General features: G+C 43.7%; 1 protein-coding gene across 1 annotated transcript in view; it reads right to left on the bottom strand.

The window, feature by feature from the left end:
• Positions 1-23,480, bottom strand: part of castor1 (cytosolic arginine sensor for mTORC1 subunit 1) — a 79,344-nt gene that overhangs the window by 46,203 nt on the left and 9,661 nt on the right. The window lies entirely within an intron of this gene.

Consider the following 23,480-nt stretch of genomic DNA (forward strand, 5'->3'; position numbering starts at 1 on the left):
TATACATTTCAATCATAACATTAGATGAAATCTAATGTATGCACAGGTCTCTGAAATGTACAATGGGCTTTAGACAAACATGCATTCCTTGGCTCGACACCAATTTAGACTCAGCCCCAACGCCAGCATCCTCCAATGGGCTCTTACAGTGGCGGACAACCAACCGGAATGGAGCGCTGCTTCGGTCACCGGCTGTTTAACTCTGAGATGGTTGGGTGACACCACTTCTCAGGGGGAAGGGCTGTATGTGTGTGTGTGTTGCACCATACAGTATTGAAGGTACCTTGTCTTTGTTTTGTGTGTGCTCACATGTACTATGACACCATACCTTTTCAATACAGCCCTTGCAGCAATGTTAACTCGACAACTTTATGGCACTCACTGTTAAAAATGTTCTGATGTGTTTGAGGTCTTGTTCGACATCGGTTAGCTGCACCCTGTCAGGCCTGAGGCCAAAACCATTTGCTTTCAAAGACTGTTGTCTGACCCGGGCGCAGTGTTTAGTTCTATTGAATGTGGCCTTTGTAAGAGGCTTTGAAAGAGGGTGGCTGGGGACCACGAGTAAAAACAAAATGTAAAAAAAAAAGAGCCATATCGGGACTAGTGTTGGCCCAGGAGCGTACTGTAGATGTGTTAGATAACACTTCTGCTCAGAAATCCAATTAGTTTTTAAGGGTGATGAACTCTACTTCAAAAAACAAAAAAAAAGAAGAAAAAAGAAAGAAAACTAAATGAAAAAAAAAAATCCCCCCAACATTAAAAACCTCTGGCGACGTAACAGCAGAAACAGAGTCACTGAGTTAGAAATGGCAGGTGTGTATGCTGTATTGTGAGATGGGCCAGGATTGAGAACTGAGCGATGACAATGCCGACATGCTTTACACACTGAAGCCTCTTGTTAACGGTCGCGCTGACAGTGGGTGAAATGAGGTGAGCGCTAATCGCCTGCCCATGTGAGAGACCTGGGAGCGGAGGGGTTACTCTGGGCTTGCGGCTCCTTTCCATCTCCCGGATCCTAAGGAGCTACAGGCAACAGGTTTAGGTGTACTTTTATGGTACCGAGTCAAATGTAAAGATGATGATCAACCGTTAGGTTATGCTTTGCCATGCGAAAGACGTGACACTTAACATCCGCTATATGGTCATTATGCAATCTTTATTTTACTACTGAAATACTTGTTTATGCACAGAAATATATATACACGGGCATCCGGGTAGCATGGCAGTCTACTCCGTTGCCTACCAACATGGGGTTCACCGGTTCGAATCCCCGTGTTATCTCTGGCTTGGTCAGAGATAACATGTCTGTGGGTGGGAAGCCTGATGTGGATATGTGTCATGGTCGCTGCACTAGGGCCTCCTCTGGTCAGTCGGAGCGCCTGTTCGGGGGGGACTGGGGGAATAGCATGATCCTCCCACGCGCTATGTTCCCCTGGAAAAACTCACTGTCAGGTGACAAGAAGTGGCGGGCGACTCCACATGTATCGGCGGAGTCATGTGGTAGTCTGCAGCCCTCCCTGGATCAGCAGAGGGGGTGGAGCAGCGACCGCAATGGCTTGGAAGAGTGGGGTAATTGGCCAAGTACAATTGGGGAGAAAAAGTGGGGGGGAAAAAAGAAATTATATATATATATATATATACACACACACACACACACACACACATTACTTACACAAAGTATGGGGCTGCAACGATTAGTCGACATAATCGACGACGTCGATCATAAAAACTCGTCGACGCAGAATTTTAGCTTCGACGCGTCGTATAAAAACAATCAGAGCCAGTAACGTTAACTCAAAACCGCACAAATGTTCATTTGTAACTGCAATGCCCTATAGGAAGTGCTGGGGGCAGTATCGCTTCCATCGTCTGATATAACTGCATTTTGCATGAACGACGAAGAGAAGAAGAAAGCGTATGAACGATGGCGGAAAGGAGAGCGAATGAGGCTAATGAAGAGCAAAAACCAGCGAGACCGAGACTATCAAAAGTCTGGGAGTATTTCACAGATGACAAGCCAAAGAAGTCAGTTAAATGCAGAATATGCAAAGCCGAATTGGCATTCCACAGCAGCACTACGGCGATGCACGAGCATTTGAAACGCAAGCACCCTGGAGCCACGATGATTGCTACTTCGGATCATGGGTAAGTTTAGCTAGTTAGCCACAGTATCGTAATGTTTACGTTAGCTTAAGTTACATGTTGGAAAACAGAACGTCTCAAGGGTGATGCTTGCTAAGCGAACGCTATTTCAGTTATGTGGATTCTGCGTATCCACCAACGAGCTGTATGTAACATTAGCTAAACAGCACCAAGCTTGCAGCATAGCACACTACAGCTTAGAGTTGTTTAGCTCCGTCATTTATCACCGAGTGTCGTGTTTTTGCAGACTGGAGTATTAACTAGCTAAGTTAAGATTGCTAACGTTAGCTAAATGTTAACGGGTTCTAACATTCACTGACTCTGCAGTAACTTACGCTATGAGCTCTAGGTTTCTTTTTTTTCAGTTGAAAAAAATTGAACTTTTTGGGCTAAAGCGCAGGCAAGACTGCAGAGACGGGGAACGTTAGCACCATCTAACATTAGCTAGCTATCTTACTTAGCTAGTCAATCTGCAGTCTGCAAAAACACGACACGGTGCTAACGTGAGCTGTCTGTAGCCTAGACAGTCAACTAGCTTTCACAGTGCGCTCTAATCAGCTGTAGCTTGTCGTAGCGTTAGCTAGTTAGACTGGGTTGGAGCATATCAATAATTCAGTTGTAAGATATTTATTCATTTAAATGGTTTAATTGGTATTAGGCAGTACACTAAGATAAACTGATACCATAGCCTACAACTTGTGATGATAATTAATACAGCTTTCTGTTTTGTTCTCTTTCTATTTTAGTACTAAGCAAAGGCGTGTGGATGAGTTCATCCTGAAGAGAGGCTCATGCACCCCTCAAATGGCTGGAGTCTTAACAGAGAGCATCCTCAACATGCTCGTCAATGACATGAGACCAATATCCATGGTTGAAGATGGGGGATTTAAGCAGATGGTCACCACATTCCATCCAGGTTACACCTTACCTTCCAGAACTCATTTTACTAAGCTTATGGAGGGAAAGTATGAAGCTACTTTTGGTAAGGTTAAAGATGCTCTTAAAGCAACCAAGAACAAGATTGCCCTGACAACTGATGTCTGGACCAGTGTCGCGACAGAGGCATATCTTGGCATCACCTGTCACTTTATAAGTGATGACTGGGAGCTCACTAGCTTCTGCCTTACAACCATGCCACTCGAAGAACGGCACACTGGACCCAACATTGCTGCATGGATTGAGCAGGCTCTGGAAAGGTTTGAGATCCCTCCAAGCAAGATTGTGGCAGTTGTTCATGACAATGGCTCCAATGTCGTACTGGCTGCAAACATCTTGCAGGAAAAACATGGGTGGGTGTCTATCCGCTGTGCAGGCCACACTTTACAGTTGGTGATCAATCGTGCACTGAAACACCCTCAGATCAGTAAAGCACTGGGAGCAGCGAGGTGTCTCGTCGAGCACTTTAAAAGGAGCGAACTGGCTTCAAGCAAGCTTAAGACAAAGCAGAAACAGATGGGGACCCCGGAACACAAACTTGTCCAAGATGTCTCTACCAGGTGGAACAGCACCTATTATATGGTGACTCGCATGCTGGAACAGAGATGGCCACTGACTGCGACTCTGTCTGACCCGGCAGTAACACAGAGAGGGAAACAATACCTAGACCTCAAAGCTGATCAGTGGACCCTGCTAGATGAACTGGCCAAAGCTCTCCAGGCCTTTGAATGTGCCACTGTCTACTTGAGTGGTGAAAGCTATGTGACAGTCTCCGCCCTGCCTCCACTAGTCAGAGGGCTTTTGAAGTCCACCCACACTGCCTATAATACAGCTCCTGTGCAGGCCTTCCAGGCGGCTGCTTCAGAGGAGACCACTGCACGCTGGTCAAGAGAGGTCACCATCACAGATGATGACCCAAGCAAACAGATCATTGCAGCTGCACTAGACCCACGATTTCGAAAACTGAAATTCCTGACACCAGAGGAGAGGTTTACTGTTCAGAATAAAGTACAAGCTCTGGCCCTACAGTCCAAGGATGGGAGTACTGTGAATAACCAGCACACCAGTGGGAATGAAGAAGCCACAGCAGCATCAGCTGACAAGGATGCCACAGACTCAGCTGAGGGAACTCCAAATAGGTCTGTTTCAGCTCTCGATTCACTGCTTGGATGTGACTCAACAGACAGTGACAGTGAGACCAATGATGAACAGGATGCACGCAACCAAGCGATCAGTAATGAAGTGCTGATGTACTTCGGAGAGCAGCCCCTCTCAAAGACAGAAAGTCCCCTGTCTTGGTGGAAATTGAATGAGGCAAAGTATCCAACCCTTGCATCACAAGCCAAATCGTTTTTGTGTATTCCAGCTACTTCTACTCCCTCTGAGTGTCTCTTCTCAGCAGCTGGGAACATCGCCTCAAAGAAGAGAGCCAGCCTCACTCCAGAGCACGTCGACATGCTCACGTTCCTGCACTGCAATTTAAAGCATTTATGAACTGCATGAGATCAGAGTAAGACACACATATACACACACACAGCTCCTCTCACTCACACACAGCAAACAAAAGACCTACAAGTCTGTCTGATCTGACTCATCCTCCCCTCCTGTTGGAGATGGTGGAGCCTAGTGAGTGGATCCACGTCCCCCTCCTGGACCAGGTTAACAGCCCCATCAGAACCGCGGTGCTGGGGCAGAGGCTGCTATTTTGAGTTACTTTTAAAACATTATTTGCACATTATCTTTACGTTTTGACTTGCACTTTAATTTGCATTGTTTAATTTATTTACTTTGTTTTTATTATGATTGATAATGCATTGACTTTCATTTGTATTATTTAATGTATTTATTTAGTTTTCATTATGATTGATGATGCATTTGATTAAACAAGTAGCTCCAAAACAAGTTCCAAATTCAAATGTTTCATGAGTCATTATTTTAATTCGCTATGGGATCGTGTTATGTTAAGACAGAGACACAGGGCGACATTCACAGGTGTGCAGACTTAAGCATGTGAGGTAAAACATGCACTGGAGCCCGGAAGAGGATCCGCGCCCTCAGGAAGCAGAGATGGAGGGTGTGAAAGAAATAATCGTTAGATTAGTCGACTAATCGAAAAAATAATCGACAGATTAGTCGACTACCAAAATAATCGTTAGTTGCAGGCCTAATTAGAGGGCACATTGCCAAAGGGAAATGGATAGTCAAATGTAAAATTTTATATTTAACCTACCATACTCCTGGTGGAATGTTGTCAAGATAAGCTGCAGGCCTTGACAACATTCCACCAGAAGTATGGAAAACATGCAATTTTAATGATATACTCCTGAGAAAGCTCTGCAGCGGATTGTCAAGGCGGCCCAGCATATCACTGGTACCCAGCTCCCAGCCATAAAAGACATTTATCACAAACGCTGCCTTCGAAGGGGTCTGAGCATCAGCAGAGATCCCACCCACCCCAACCATGGACTGTTCTCCCCCCTGCGCTCTGGGAGGCGCTACAGGAGCCTCAGAGCCCGCACTACCAGGCTCAAAAACAGCTTCTTGCCACAAGCTGTTGCCCACCTGAACCTGGCCACCCACTGAATGTCTGTAGATATTTTAAATATTTTGTACCCCAGCTCTTTTTTTAAACTTATTTTAGCTTTTGGTCTTTATGTGTGTATATCTTACACTCACTGGCCACTTTATTAGGTACACCTTGCTAGTACCGGGTTGGACCCCCTTTTGCCTTCAGAACTGCCTTAATCCTTCGTGGCATAGATTCAACAAGGTACTGGAAACATTCCTCAGAGAGTTTGGTCCATATTGACATGATAGCATCACGCAGTTGCTGCAGATTTGTCGGCTGCACATCCATGATGCGAATCTCCCAGTCCACCACATCCCAAAGGTGCTCTATTGGATTGAGATCTGGTGACTGTGGAGGCCATTTGAGTACAGTGAACTCATTGTCATGTTCAAGAAACCAGTCTGAGATGATTCGAGCTTTATGACATGGCGCGTTATCCTGCTGGAAGTAGCCATCAGAAGATGGGAACACTGTGGTCATAAAGGGATGGACATGGTCAGCAACAATACTCAGGTAGGCTGTGGCGTTGACACGATGCTCAATTGGTACTAAGGGGCCCAAAGTGTGCCAAGAAAATATCCCCCACACCATTACACCACCACCACCAGCCTGAACCGTTGATACAAGGCAGGATGGATCCATGCTTTCATGTTGTTGACGCCAAATTCTGACCCTACCATCCAAATGTCGCAGCAGAAATCGAGACTCATCAGACCAGGCAACGTTTTTCCAATCTTCCCTTGTCCAATTTTGGTGAGCCTGTGCGAATTATAGCCTCAGTTTCCTGTTCTTAGCTGACAGGAGTGGCACCCGGTGTGGTCTTCTGCTGCTGTAGCCCATCTGCCTCAAGGTTCGACGTGTTGTGCGTTCAGAGATGCTCTTCTGCATACCTCGGTTGTAATGAGTGGTTATTTGAGTTACTGTTGCCTTTCTATCAGCTCGAACCAGTCTGGCCATTCTCCTTTGACCTCTGGCATCAACAAGGCATTATCGCCCACAGAACTGCCGCTCACTGGATATTTTCTCTTTTTCGGGCCATTCTCTGTAAACCCTAGAGATGGTTGTGCGTGAAAGTCCCAGTAGATCAGCAGTTTCTGAAATATTCAGACCAGCCCGTCTGGCACCAACAACCATGCCACGTTCAAAGTCACTTAAATCACCTTTCTTCGCCATTCTGATGCTCGGTTTGAACTGCAGCAGATCGTCTTGACCATGTCTACATGCCTAAATGCATTGAGTTGCTGCCATGTGATTGGCTGATTAGAAATTTGCGTTAACAAGCAGTTGGACAGGTGTGCCTAATAAAGTGGCCGGTGAGTGTATATTGTGTTTGCTGTGTTTGTCTGTGTCTGTCTTACACTGTTTGGTGAAGCCACAGCCCTCATTTCATTTTTAACATGTGCCTGCACATTGTTTTTAATGACAATAAATTGAATTGAATTGAGTCTCTGTAATGCAGTTTATAATCAGCAAACAATCAACCGATGGAGAGAAGGATGCATTCTTCCTTTTCCAAAGAAAGGCGACCTCAGCCTACCTACAAACTACCGCGGCATCACACTTACAGCAATAGCAGCAAAGATATACAACAAGATGCTGCTAAACAGAGTACAGCCATCCATCAACAACATTCTTCATAAAAATCAGAATGGATTTCGCAAGAACAGCTCAACAGTTGATCACATACTGACAGTGAGGCGAATCATTGAGGGTGTAAAGGCAAAGAATCTACCAACTGTAATTTTGCTTGTCGATTTTTCAAAGGCCTTTGATTCAATCGACCGTGATAGAACGAAAAAAAATCATGCTAGCTTACGGCCTTCCACAAGAAGCTGTCGCAGCCATCATGATGTTATACAAAGGCAGGTGCTCAAAAATTCTCTCTCTGGATGGAGATGCAGTTTTTTGATATTGCTGCTGGCGTGTTACAAGGTGACACGCTAGCACCATTTCTTTTTATTCTGTGTCTCAATTATGTACTAAGAACCTCCATTGACACAATCAAGGAGCTTGGCCTTACACTGAAGCCCAGGAGAAGCAGTCGACATCCTGCTCAAACCTTAACTGATGTCGACTATGCAGATGATCTTGCCCTTCTCACTGACAACATTGAGCATGCTACCACACTGTTGCACAGTCTTGAAAATGCAGCGAAACAAGTAGGCCTACACATCAACGCTAGGAAAACTGAATTCACCGGCTACAACCAAGAAGGAATCATCTCCTCATCAGATAGTCATAACATCAAATTTGTCTCGGAATTCATTTACTTCGGAAGCAACATCGAATCCACTGAAAGAGATGTGCAGCTTCGAATTGGAAAGGCTTGGGGTGATATTAAAGGACTTAACGTCATCTGGAAGTCCACGTTACCAGACAAACTGAAGTGGGAATATTTTCAAGCAACAGTTGAGTCCGTTCTCACTTATGGATTATCTTCTTGGACCCTCACTAAACGGCTTGAATCCAAACTTGATGGGGCTTTCACCAGAATGCTGCGTGCTTCACTAAATGTATCTTGGAAGAAGCACCCTACAAAGAAGTGTCTATATGGCAATATACCCGCCATCTCAAACACTATCCGAGAATGAAGGGTTCGATTTGTTGGTCATTGCTGGAGCAGCAAGGAAGAACTTGCAAGCGACACTGTTTTGGTCACCCAAACGTGGAAAGACACGAGTGGGAAGACCTGCAAGAAATTACATCAATCAATTTGTCGACGACACAGGATGTCCATCTGAGGATCTTCCAGCTGCTATGCAGGATAGAGATGGGTGGCATGAGAGGGTCAGATCCATCCGAGGACACTCGACCTGATGATGATGAACATTTAACCAGTGCTAACTGGCGTGTTCATGGAGTGGCTTTACTAGTCCTGCGAACATGAAACTAGTCCTCTTGTGACAAAATTATTCCGTCAGAAAGTTTCATTCGTTTCCTTGACTCTGGTGCTCTAGTTTTACTTTCATATGAATAGCAAGCTATTGCAGCAGTGTCTCTCATGGGGAAGCAGAAGGAGCCAGGGTGTTCTTGCTACAATATAAAAACGACTAAGTGAAGTTGACACATTTTATCAGCAGCATCATTTCTGTCTTCAGTATAAACTTAAAAAGCCATTTATTCAGAACCAGTCCAACAGGTAGCTCCTGCATAAGAAGGATGAACCAAATATGTTTGCTTTTATTTGCTGACTTCTTTTCGTCTTTTAATAAGAAGCAACCTCACATTTTGATCAAGCGGCTTGCTTCTTATTTTAATTTACCTGATCAGCTTTTAATGTTGCTTTTACACTTTTTAACACACAGAACCCTGCAGGTTTAAATTAATGGAGTTATGTCCAATGTCCTGGTCACAACAAGGGGCTCACCGTAGGGTTGCGTTCTTTCCCCCCCGCTTTTTATTTTGTATGCAGACAGCTGCAGGTCTTCTAAAGAGGGTAACTACCAGGTGAAATTCTCCGACGATACCGCACTTTTGTCTCTTCTTCAGGTCTCAAAGTCAGATCACGGTTGTGCCCTACCTGCCTTTGTTGACTGGTGCGATGATAGCTTCCTTGACCTTAATGTGTCAAAAACTAAGGAACTTATCATTGATTTTAGGAAGAACAGTGGTATACCGAAAGCTAGCACTATACATGGTGAGGATGTTCTAATTGTTGACACTTATAAGAACTTGGGAACTGTGTTCGACTCCCAACTCAAGTTCGATGTGAACACAGAATTAATTGTCAAGCGTGGACAACAAAGAATTCACTTAATGCGGAAGCTTAACTCCTCTAATGTCTGTAACACCATCTTATGTATTTTTTACCAGTCATTTGTTGAAAGTCTTTTAACTTTTTCCTCTATTTATTGGTTTAATGTGTTGACTGAAGGACAGGAATAGCCTAAACAGTATCGTTAAGATCTGCTCCAAAATAATCGGAGTCCAGCAGAGAGACTTGTGCTCCCTCTGGGAGAAAGGTGCGGCCAAGAAAGCAAAAGGAATTATTAGCCAATCTGACCACGTCCTGTCCAGTGAATTCACTGTAATGCCCTCTAGGAAAACGAATCGCTATTCTAGGTCCTTCATTCTTACTGCTATCAGGATGTAAATGCTGAGACTAGTCATTTTAAATAAATGGTTTATATTGTATTAAACCACAATAGTTGGTTTATACCTTGTTTGTTTTTCGCATGGCTTGTGGGCCTGGACGTTCACTGACTGTAGTGGGGGAATGTAACATGCAATGCATCTTAGAATGTTTTATTTATTTATTTATTATTCTATTCTTTTAACTTACATGAATTTTTTTCGGTCCTCGTGTGAGTCTGCATGCAGGGCCACATGAGGGTGACAGTGTGCATCTCTTGCCCATGTACTGATCTGTCTATTGTCTCTAACATAATGATGATTGCCGCTTGTCAATCAGTTTGTGTATGGTCTGGGTCAGCGGTGGCTAACCATGTGCCACGGAGAGCCATGTGTATGCAGGTTATCATTCCATCCCGACTCCACACCAGGTGATTTAACAGATACATTCTTCCTCTTTGGTTGAAGGGTTGCTAATCAGTGAAATCACCTGGTGTGGAGTTGAGTTGGAATGAAAACCTGCATACACATGGCCCTCCATGGCACATGGTTAGCCACCCCTGGTCTGAGTAGATTGTAAAAACTGAATTGCCCTTCTGGGATAAATGAAGTTATATGAATCTGAATCTGAATATGTGACTAAATACTTTTGAGTGAATTCACTAACTAGATGTCAGAGCATTAATTCAGGGTATTTGGTAGATTATGTGATTAGAGATTGGCTATGAATTCAATGTCCCAATGAACATTGATTTAGAAAGGTGATTAGTCACTTTTGACTGGAACTACTATGCGAAACGGAGCTATCGTAAAAAATACGGGGTGGCAGTATGTGCTTCTACATAAACGAAGGTTTGTGTACGGATATCAGTGTTGAAGAAATCATGCAGCCCTCACTTAAGAGACCTTTTCTGTTGACTGTAAACCATTCTACTCACTGCGGGAATTTTCATAATTTATTCTGGTCGGTGTCTATATTCCACCCCAGGCCTGTGTTAAAGAGGCGTTTAAACACCTAGGTGATCAAATTACAAACATGGAGCTCAGATATCCTTGGGGATTTTAACAGAGCAAACCTCAGCCATGAACTGCCAAAATACAGACAGCATGTTAAATGTCCCACCAGAGACAAAAACACTGGATCATTGCTACACAATATTAAAGAACGCCTATCGCTCTGTCCCCCGTGCAACCCTGGGCCTCTCTGATCACTGTCTGATTCATCTTATCCCAACCTACAGGCAGAAACTAAAATCTGCAAAGCCTGTGGTTAAAACTGTGAGGAAATGGACCAATGAGTCAAAACTGGAGCTCCAGGACTGCCTCGCCTGCGCTGACTGGACTGTTTTTGAGGCTGCATCCACAGACCTGGATGAACTTCCTGACACTGTTGACATATTACATCAGCTTTTGTGAGGACATGTGTGTGCCCACCAAAACCTTCTGTACCTTCAACAACAATAAACCCTGGTTCACAGCAAAACTCATGTAGCTTTGTCAGGCCAAAGAGGAAACCTACAGGAGTAGAGATAGAATCCGGTACAACAAAGCCAGCAATACACTCACAAAGGAGATCAGAGGCAAAAAGGTGCTACTCTGTTGTTTTCTGCCAACGACCCATCATCAGTCTGGGGTGGTTTGAAAGGCATTACCAACTACAGGAGACGATCACCCCACACTGCAGGGAACAACCCCCCCCCCTAAAAAAAAAGCAGTCTGCAGCAGATGAGGAGGACATTGGCGAAGAGGTAGAAACATCAAAGAGGAGTGAGTGGGGAGCAGATGCTTTGTCATGCTTAGATACTATGTGTGGTGAACAAGCTAAATGAACTAGCTTACATGCTATGTGCTGTGAAATAGCTAAATGAACTAACTAAAGAACAAAATGTTTTTGTTAACCTTGGGCTTTCAATGCTAGAGTCCCGCTGCAGGTTTGACCATTTTCAAGGTTTAACTAGTTTAGAGAAGTTTACATGAAATTTCTCTAAGGTGATAAAAAAAAAGGTCATCAAATTCGACTATAAATGGGTAAAATAAAAACATAAATTTGACAATTTTCTTCAAGACTACTCAATTCATTTTCACAATATAGCCTATAAGGTCAGCTTTGTTAAATACTTACTCTCCAATCTAAATAAACAAGTGAGCATGGCTTTGAACAAGAACGGGAAAGGATGGAGGAGGAGGGAGCAGGAAGCTGCAGATTCAATTAGAGGTGCACTATTGAATGTTACTGTGAAGTAAATTTGAGCACAATACGTCGTTCATATGATCAGGTTTAACTACTTCATTCAAGTGCTTTGTGTGTAGTGTGAATATAGTGTGCTCCTGTTTATACAGTCTGCTGAATCTAATTTAGTTCTCTGTGTTTAAACACTGTTGACTGTTTCACAATATTTTAAATAATTCTGATAATAAAAGCAGGCTATTAAATCAAATTATTTGTTAGGTGATTCTTCTTCTTTCAGCTAATTCCCTGTTTCTCAGGGGTCGCCACAGCAGATTTTATAGTTTCCATCGGTACCCTGTGAGGTTACATTTTACATGTACAATTTTACAAATGACATGTCAGGTGATAATTACATTAATTCAACTTCAAAATGTTGCTTTCTGTACACACAGACATGAGGACGAAAACCTTGGAAAATGAGTTTCATCATTTTACATTTTGTCCATCACAAACAATACAAATTAACAGATTTTTTTAAAAAATGTTTTAATTATTGAGTCGTTGATCGACAAGCATGTTGTGTCAGTTCAGATTTGGTGTACCAAATGGGACTGCTTGACAGCAAATTCCAGGGGTGCCTTTTGTTGCCAGTCCGCCCCCGCAATCCAGCATCACTTATATCAACTGGTATGTCTGTTACCTAGCAACTGATGCAACTTTTCTCATCTCGCTGAGCTACACAACTTTGTAACTGATGGTTTTTCTCATCGAAACATACTGACACAGACACTGAAACTTCCACAAAAAAAGGGAGCAAAAACGATTTTATATATATATATTTTATTTTATTTTTTTCATTCTACTATTTTTTTTTTAATCCCCGTGGGGCAATTCTTTCTCTGCATTTAACTCATCCTAGCTGTGTAGCTATGAGCAGCGGGCAGCCGCTAGTGCAGCTCCCGGGGACCAGCTTTAGTTCTTCTTGCCATGTCTCGGTCAGGGGCACAGACAACAGTATTATCCCTAACATACATGTCTTTTTGACGATGGGGGAAACCAGAGCACCCGCAGAAAACCCATCGCAGACACGGGGAGAACATGCAAACTCCACACAGAGGACGACCTGGGATGACCTCCAAGGTTGGACGACCCCGGGGTTTGAACCCTGGGTTTCGGACCCAGAAGCGCTAACCACTGGGCCACCGTGCTGCCCATATCCATCCATCCATTACCCAACCTGCTTATCATGCTCTCAGGGTTGCTGGAGCCTATTCTAGCAGTCATTGGGCGGCAGACAGGGAGACGCAATGGACAGGCCACCAGGCCATCAAAGGGCCGACACACATACACACTTATTCACAACTAGGGACAATTTAGTATGGCCGACTCATCTGACCTACTTGTCTTTAGACTGTGGGAGGAAACTGGAGCACCCAGAAGAAACCCACACAGACCCGGGGGGAACATGTAAACTGCACACAGAGGATGACCTGGGATGACCCCCAAGGTTGGGTTACCCTGGGGCTCGAACCCAGGAACTTCTTGGTCTGAGGCGACTGTGCTAACCACTGCGCCACCGTGCCACCCAGAATAATTAAGAGCTCATTTTGCTTGATCTTTGGATCAATTGTTTGATGGGCATGCCGCACATATATATATATATATATATATATATATATATATATATATATATATATATATATATATATACATACATACATACAGTGGCTTGCAAAAGTATTCATACCCCTGGAACTTTTCCACATTTTGTCACGTTACGACCACAAACATAAATATATTTTATTGGAATTTTATGTGAAAGACCAACACAAAGTGGCACACAATTGTGAAGTACAAAGAAAATTATACATGATTTAAAAATGTTTTTACAAATAAAAAACTGAAAAGTGCGGTGTGCAAAAGTATTCAGCCCCCTTTTCTCTGAGTGCAACCAATTGCCTTCAGAAGTTGCCTGATGATTGCTGAATGATCGAATGTTGACCTACTGACTAAATAGAGTCAACCTGTGTGTAATCTAATCTCAGTACAAATACAGCTGTTCTGTGACGGCCTCAGAGGTTTGTTAAGAGAATATTGGGGCGCAAACAGCATCATGAAGTCTAAGGAACACACCAGACAGGTCAGGGATAAAGTTGGGGAGAAGTTTAAAGCAGGGTTAGGCTATAAAAAGATTTCCCAAGCTTTGAACATCTCACGGAGCACTGTTCAATCCAGCATCCGGAAATGGAGAGAGTATGGCACAACTGCAAACCTATCAAGACACGGCCGTCCACCTAAACTTACAGGCCGAACAAGGAGAGCACTGATCAGAGATGCAGCCAAGAGGCCCATGGTGACTCTGGATGAACTGCAGAGATCCACAGCTCAGGTGGGGGAATCTGTCCACAGCACAACTATTGGTCGTGCACTGCACAAATCTGGCCTTTATGGAAGAGCGGCAAGAAGAAAGCCATTGTTAAAAGAAAACCATAAGAAGTCCCATTTGCAGTTTGCCAGAAGCCATGTGGGGGGCACAGCAAACATGTGGAAGAAGGGCTCTGGTCAGATGAAACCAAAATTCAACTTTTTGGCCTAAATGCAAAACGCTATGTGTGGCGGAAAACTAATACTGCACATCACTCTGAACACACCATCCCCACTGTCAAACATGGTGGTGGCAGCATCATGCTCTGGGGGTGCTTCTCTTCAGCAGGGACAGGGAAGATGGTCAGAGTTGATGTGAAGATGGAGGGAGCCAAATACAGGGCAATCTTGGAAGAAAACCTGTTGGAGTCTGCAAAAGACTTGAGACTGGGGCGCAGGTTCACCTTCCAGCAGGACAACGACCCTAAACATAAAGCCAGGGCTACAATGGAATGGTTTAAAACAAAACATAATTCATGTGTTAGAATGGCCCAGTCAAAGTCCAGACCTAAATCCAATTGAAAATCTGTGGCAAGATATGAAAACTGCCGTTCACAAATGCTCTCCATCTAATCTGACTGAGCTTGAGCTGTTTTGCAAAGAAAGATGGGCAAAAATTTCAGTCTCTAGATGTGCAGAGCTGGTAGAGACATCCCCCAAAAGACTTGCAGCTGTAATTGCAGCAAAAGGCAGTTCCACAAATTATTGACTCAGGGGGGCTGAATACTTTTACACACCGCACTTTTCAGTTTTTTATTTGTAATTTTTTTTTTAAATCATGTATAATTTTCTTTGTACTTCACAATTGTGTGCCACTTTGTGTTGGTCTTTCACATAAAATTCCAATAAAGTATATTTATGTTTGTGGTGGAAACGTGACAAAATGTGGAAAAGTTCAAGGGGCATGAATACTTTTGCAAGCCACTGTATATATATATACACACACACACACACACGTATGTATATATATATATATATATATATATATACATACACACACACACACACGTATGTATGTATGTATATATATATATACACGTATATATATACATATATTATATAAACACATACACACACACACACACACACATATATATATATATATATATATATATATACACACACATATATACATATATTTACTGACAGCTGATGATTGCTTATGGCATGAAACAGGCTTGTATTGTCTCAAAGAATTTACTTGACTCACTGGATTTATATATGTATATACACTCACCGGCCACTTTATTAGGCACACCTGTCCAACTGCTCGTTAACGCAAATTTCTAATCAGCCAATCACATGGCAGCAACTCAATGCATTTAGGCATGTAGACATGGTCAAGACGATCTGCTGCAGTTCAAACCGAGCATCAGAATGGCGAAGAAAGGTGATTTAAGTGACTTTGAACGTGGCATGGTTGTTGGTGCCAGACGGGCTGGTCTGAGTATTTCAGAAACTGCTGATCTACTGGGATTTTCACGCACAACCATCTCTAGGGTTTACAGAGAATGGTCCGAAAAAGAGAAAATATCCAGTGAGCGGCAGTTCTGTGGGCGAAAATGCCTTGTTGATGCCGGAGGTCAGAGGAGAATGGCCAGACTGGTTTGAGCTGATAGAAAGGCAACAGTAACTCAAATAACCACTCATTACAACCGAGGTATGCAGAGGAGCATCTCTGAACGCAAAACACGTCGAACCTTGAGGCAGATGGGCTACAGCAGCAGAAGACCACACCGGGTGCCACTCCTGTCAGCTACGAACAGGAAACTGAGGCTACAATTCGCACAGGCTCACCAAAATTGGACAATAGGAGATTGGAAAAACATTGCCTGGTCTGATGAGTCTCGATTTCTGCTGCGACATTTGGATGGTAGGGTCAGAATTTGGCGTCAACAACATGAAAGCATGGATCCATCCTGCCTTGTATCAACGGTTCAGGCTGGTGGTGGTGGTGTAATGGTGTGGGGGATATTTTCTTGGCACACTTTGGGCCCCTTAGTACCAATTGAGCATCGTGTCAACGCCACAGCCTACCTGAGTATTGTTGCTGACCATGTCCATCCCTTTATGACCACAGTGTTCCCATCTTCTGATGGCTACTTCCAGCAGGATAACGCGCCATGTCATAAAGCTCGAATCATCTCAGACTGGTTTCTTGAACATGACAATGAGTTCACTGTACTCAAATGGCCTCCACAGTCACCAGATCTCAATCCAATAGAGCACCTTTGGGATGTGGTGGACCGGGAGATTCGCATCATGGATGTGCAGCCGACAAATTTGCAGCAACTGCGTGATGCTATCATGTCAGTATGGACCAAACTCTCTGAGGAATGTTTCCAGTACCTTGTTGAATATATGCCACGAAGGATTAAGGCAGTTCTGAAGGCAAAAGGGGGTCCAACCCGGTACTAGCAAGGTGTACCTAATAAAGTGGCCAGTGAGTGTATATATATATATATGTGTGTGTGTGTGTGTGTATATCAACACGGATACAGGAAAAAAGATTTTAATACATTGCAGTAAAGGCCTGTTTTGTGCGTCTTGCACTCATCAGCTGCTAGTGTGAGTGCGAGACGCACGAAGTGCGAGACGCACGAGTGCAAGAAGCACGAAACAGACCTGTACTGCAATGTATTAAAATCTTTTTTCCTGTATCCATGTTGATATTCCGCTCCTCATTTGTCGAGCACTCATAACACCATTGACAGTTTCGGAAAAAAACGCTATATACACTACCGTTCAAAAGTTTGGGATCACCCAAACAATTTCGTGTTTTCCATGAAAAGTCACACTTATTCACCACCATATGTTGTGAAATGAATAGAAAATAGAGTCAAGACATTGACAAGGTTAGAAATAATGATTTGTATTTGAAATAAGATTTTTTTTACATCAAACTTTGCTTTCGTCAAAGAATCCTCCATTTGCAGCAATTACAGCATTGCAGACCTTTGGCATTCTAGCTGTTAATTTGTTGAGGTAATCTGGAGAAATTGCACCCCACGCTTCCAGAAGCAGCTCCCACAAGTTGGATTGGTTGGATGGGCACTTCTTTGAGCAGATTGAGTTTCTGGAGCATCACATTTGTGGGGTCAATTAAACGCTCAAAATGGCCAGAAAAAGAGAACTTTCATCTGAAACTCGACAGTCTATTCTTGTTCTTAGAAATGAAGGCTATTCCATGCGAGAAATTGCTAAGAAATTGAAGATTTCCTACACCGGTGTGTACTACTCCCTTCAGAGGACAGCACAAACAGGCTCTAACAGGTACTATTTAATGACGATGCCAGTTGGGGACCTGTGAGGCGTCTGTTTCTCAAACTAGAGACTCTAATGTACTTATCTTCTTGCTCAGTTGTGCAATGCGGCCTCCCACTTCTTTTTCTACTCTGGTTAGAGCCTGTTTGTGCTGTCCTCTGAAGGGAGTAGTACACACCGGTGTAGGAAATCTTCAATTTCTTAGCAATTTCTCGCATGGAATAGCCTTCATTTCTAAGAACAAGAATAGACTGTCGAGTTTCAGATGAAAGTTCTCTTTTTCTGGCCATTTTGAGCGTTTAATTGACCCCACAAATGTGATGCTCCAGAAACTCAATCTGCTCAAAGAAGTGCCCATCCAACCAATCCAACTTGTGGGAGCTGCTTCTGGAAGCGTGGGGTGCAATTTCTCCAGATTACCTCAACAAATTAACAGCTAGAATGCCAAAGGTCTGCAATGCTGTAATTGCTGCAAATGGAGGATTCTTTGACGAAAGCAAAGTTTGATGTAAAAAAAATCTTATTTCAAATACAAATCATTATTTCTAACCTTGTCAATGTCTTGACTCTATTTTCTATTCATTTCACAACATATGGTGGTGAATAAGTGTGACTTTTCATGGAAAACACAAAATTGTTTGGGTGATCCCAAACTTTTGAACGGTAGTGTACATACTACGTACATACATACACACACACACACACACACACACACACACACACACACACACACACACACACACACACACACACACACACACACACACACTAGGGAAGCAGAAGACAAAATAGTAAATGGCCTGCTCCTCAAAGAACCATCCAAAAAGAACCATCCAAAGTGTACTCCCAGCAAAGAGTAACAGGGGAACAACATCAGACCCAACCAGAGCAGAGACTGAGCGATACTGGGAGGACATATGGTAAAAAGAGGTACCACACAACACCAATGCCCACTGTCTGGAGGACCTAAGAGCAGACCACAGCACTATCCCAGAACAAGAACCAGTTATCATCACAGTGGCCGACATCCAACGATGAGTCTCAAGCATGAAGAGCTGGACTACACCAGACCCTGACATGATTCATGTCTACAGGCTGAAGAAGCTAATGGTATCCAAAAATCCATGAATGCCTGGAGACATAGATGAACCAGCTGCTAACATCAGTGTCTCACCCTGACTGGCTAGCACAGGGGGAGAACAATACTGATCATGAAAGATCCCCACAAGGATACAACACCTGCAAAATACTGGTTGATAACCTGCCTCTCCACAACATGGAAGATCTTGTCAGGCATCATAGCAGCTAAGCTGAATGGGCACACAAGTCAATATATGAGCCAAACACAGAAAGGAATTGGGAACAACACCAGAGGGTCAAAGCATCAGTTACTGGTTGATAGAGCAGTCACCCAAGACTAAGACCAGACAGACCAACCTGAGCACAGCCTAGATTGACTACAAGAAAGCCTACAATTTCAGTGCCCCACATATAGTTATTGGAATGCTTGGCACTATACAAAGCCAACAGGACACTAATAGCCTTCATCAACAACTAAATGCAGCAGTGGAAAACACTAGAGGCCAACTCAAAGACAATCACACAGCTAACCATTAAATGTGGCATATACCAAGGTAATGCACTATCCCCACTGCTGTTCTGCATAGGCCTGAACCCCCTCAGTCAGATCATCACGAAGAGTGGATATGGATATAGGTTCAGAAGTGGAGTTACCATCAGCCACCTCCTATACATGGATAACATCAAGCTGTATGCCAGGAATGAGTTGAGACATTGACTCGCTGATCCACCTCACCAGGATCTACAACGATGACATCGGGACATCATTCGGACTGGACAAGTGCAGTTGAATGGTGCCAAAAAGAGGAAAGGTGGTGAGGACTGAAGGGGTTGAATTACCAGATGGCCGGATAACAGAGGTACAGGACATGTACAAGTACCTGGGTGTTCCAAAGGCAAATGGAAACCACGAGGAGGCAGCAAGGATGTCAGCTACAGACAAATGACTCCAGAGAGTAAGGTAGGTCCTGAAGAACCAGCTCAATGGGAAGAGTAAGATCTAAACCATCAACACATATGCCCTACCAGTCTGGAATAAGCTGGCCAAAGGAGGAGGTAAAGGCTACAGATATCAGGACAATGCACAGATGGTTCCACCTGATGTCCAGCAGACTGAGACTGTATGATAAGTGAATAGATGGGGACGGAAGTTTAGTGAGTGTCAGAGCCACTACCCAGGATGAAACAAGGAATATTCACAAGTACATCAGAAAGAGGGCCCCCCAGCACAAACTGCTGAGTGAGAACCTCAGGCACCAGAAGACAGAGTGCAGAGGAAGAAGAAACGGAGGTATCATGGAAGACTAAGCCCCTCCATGGGCTGTAACATTGGCAGATAGAAGACATGGCTGGTAGAGAAATCCTACCAGTGGCTAGAAAAGGCTGGACTGAAGGACAGCATAGAGGCTCTGGTCACATCAGCAAAAGAACAGGCACTCAGCACTAGATCAGTTAAGGCAGGGGGTCTACCATACCAGACAAGACCCAAAATGCAGGCTGTGAAAAGATGCCCCAGATGTCCAGCACTCAGTAGTAGGATGTAAAATGCTAGCTGGGAAAGTGTGTAATGAATGCATAATCAAGTAGCTGAGATAGTGTACAGGAACATCTGTACTGAATACAGACAGAAAGTTCCCAAGTCAAAATGGGAGACACCACCAAAGGTGATTGAGAATGGCAGAGCTAAGATCCTGTGGACTTCCAAGTTCCAGACTGACAAGCAGGTGCTGGCAAACCAGACATTGTGGTGGTCGACAAGGAATAGAAGACAGCAGTAGTGATTGATGTAGCAATCCCGAGTTACGGCAATATCAGGAAGAAAGTCCTGAAAGTAAATACTTTCTTTCTCTAGCTTCATATGCTCTAAGGGCTGAAGGAAGAACTAGATCAGAAGTTGAAGGTGAAATCCATAGTATTTCCAGTGGTAATAGGAGCACTAGGGGCTGTGACCCCTAAACTGGGAGAGTGGCTCCAGCAGATACCAGGAACAACAGCTGAGGTCTTTGTCCAGAGCAACTAAGATACTGCGCAGAACTCAAACTCCCAGGCTTCTGGTAGACAACCCGAGCTTGAGAAAGACACACACCAACCAAAAAAGGGTGAGAGGGATATATATTTTTGCCATGTCAGCCACTTCACTTTGAAAAATCTCCTTTTGCAAAAAATCTAAGCGCATTTATCAGGTGCATCACAACTGGGAGAGCCCCATGTCATCGGGTCGGCCTCTCCAAAGCTGGTCAGAGTTGCTCACCTTACTGCAGGATCCTGCCTGGGGTAGCCTGTATCTACTAACAAGGATTTTGTCATCAAACCGCAACACATTGTTAGGGTCTAACATAAGCCTCTCAGTGAATAAGTTCCCCCTATTGACATTTTGTTGGTTGTGTAAAAGCAATAAAAGAGCCACCATACAGATAAAACAAGTTAAAGAAACTTTCCTAATTTTAGGATAACCATTAAGCTGTTCTTACTTTCACTTTTGGGAAGATATGATGCTTGTGTAATACACTTTTCCCTTCTTACAATAAGGGAAAAATTACGTAGGAACTCTTCCATTGATGTAGGAACTCTTCATCTGTAATGGCTTTTTCTCTAAATCAGGTCCTAACACCAATTACCATGGTTACCAAACAATTAAGATTGGCTCTGTAAGTTTGGTAGTTTCTGTAATACAGCCCAAAGTACATTATATGAGCACCATATGCACTGATCAGTCAAAATATTAAAATCACTGACAGGTAAGTGAATAACATTGATTATATCATTAAAATGGCACCTGTCAAGGGGTGGGAATATTAGGCAGCAAGTGATCAGTCAATTCTTGAAGTTGCTGTGTAGAAAGCAGGAAAAATTGGCAAGTGTAAGGATCTGAGCAACTTTGACAAGGGCCAAATTGCGATGACTAGACAACTGGGTTGGCACATGTCCTAAATGGCAGGTCTTGCGGGGTGTTCCCAATATGCAATGGTTAATACCTACCAAAAGTGGTCCAAGGAACGACAACTGGTGAATTGGCGACAGGGTCATGGGTGCTCAAGGCCCAATGATGTGCGCGTGGGGAGCAAAGGCTAGCCCATCTGGTCCAATCCCACAGAAGAGCTACTATAGCTCAGATTACTGAAAAAGTTAATGCTGGCTATGTAAACACATGTCCGAACACACAGTGGATCGCAGCTTGCTGCATATGGGGCTGTGTAGCCACACACCGGTCAGAGTGCACATGATGACCCCTGTCCACCATCGAAAGTGCCTAAAATGGGCACAGTGGTGTCATAGCTGGACCATGGAGCAGTGGAAGAAGGTGATCTGGTCTGATGAGTCACGTTTTCTTTTCCATCATGTGGATGGCCGGGTGCGTGTGTATCATTTCCTTGGGGATAAGATGGCAACAGGATGCTGTATGGGAAGATGATAAACCGGCGGAGGCAGTGTGATGCTCTGGGCAATGTTCTGCTGAGAAACCTTGGGTCCTGGCATTCATGTGGATGTTACTTTGACACGTACCACCTACCTAAACAATGTTACAGACCAGGAACACCCCTTCATAGCAACAGCATTCCCTGATGGCACTGGCCTCATACGCCCTGCCGCATTGCAAAAATTTTTCAGGAATGCTTTGAGGAACATGAGAAAGAGTTAAAGGTGTTCCCTTGCCCTCCAAATTCCACAGATCTCAATCTGATCGAGCATCTGTAGAATGTGCTGGAAAAACAAGTCTGATCCATGGAGGCCCCCCCTCACAACTTACAGAACTTAAAAGGGATCTGTTGCTAACGTCTTGGAGCCAGATACCAGAGAACACCTTCAGAGGTCTTGTGGAGTCTATGCCTTGATGGGTCAGAGCTGTATTGGTGGCACAAGGAGGACCTACACAATATTAGGCAGGTTGTCATGATGTTTTGGCTGATCAGTGTATAGTTTCATGATACATCCAAATGTATTATAACCTCAGTGACACTGTGAGTGGTCCTATGAAGCTCAGTAATTGGAGCGCCTCGTGTACCTTAAGCATGGCATTAATCCCGCCAAAATTCAGGGCCATTTAATGGGGCTGACCATACTGTTATATGATGTAAAGCGCTTTGTGTCCTCGGACTAGAAAAGTACAATATCAATGCAGCCATTTCATAAAAAAGCGCAGTGGCCCCATACTCCATTCAGCACAATGTAGGCCAGAGAGAAGCACCATAGAAAGAGAAACAGAAGGGGTGAGGTGAATACAGATGAGGGATTTCAGAAACGGAGATACAAGAAGAAAATGCCAGCTTTGTTTCACCAGTCATAGCAGCCTCAGAAACCCCGGAAATCTGCAAGTGACCCTGCACAGAGGTAAAGAGAGTCAGGTGAGAGTCACATTGCATTCGTCAACAGTCTTGCTGACCCTAAAAGACTGAATAACCTAAACAAAAAGATGAGATCTGTTAAGTATTTATCTATTAACTATTAAATATTTTGTATGAGTGACATTCTTTATTAGGCTATGAATTTTACTTCTATAGAACTATGATTAAAAATTTTTTTTGGGAAATGGCCTATTAAAACTACCCAGACAGACGTCGTCTGATGTTGGGTTATCCTCCAAGTTTGGAAAATGTCCTGACAATGTCCTGAATGACTCTGCATGTCTACAGTTTACTCCTTACCAATGTGTTCACAGTGACATGTCAGAACTTATTACTCAGGTAAACTAATTACAAAGGACTTACTTTGGTGACTACTGGGACCTTTGGTTAGTTAGAAAAACAAAGCATGAGAGAGGAGGGCAAAAGGTAACTTATTAATGGGAGGTTCCATGTATGGGGGGGGAGCCGCTACAAAGCCTGT

Source organism: Lampris incognitus, chromosome 1, assembly GCF_029633865.1.
Source record: "Lampris incognitus isolate fLamInc1 chromosome 1, fLamInc1.hap2, whole genome shotgun sequence".
In the NCBI taxonomy this organism is placed as follows: domain Eukaryota; kingdom Metazoa; phylum Chordata; class Actinopteri; order Lampriformes; family Lampridae; genus Lampris; species Lampris incognitus.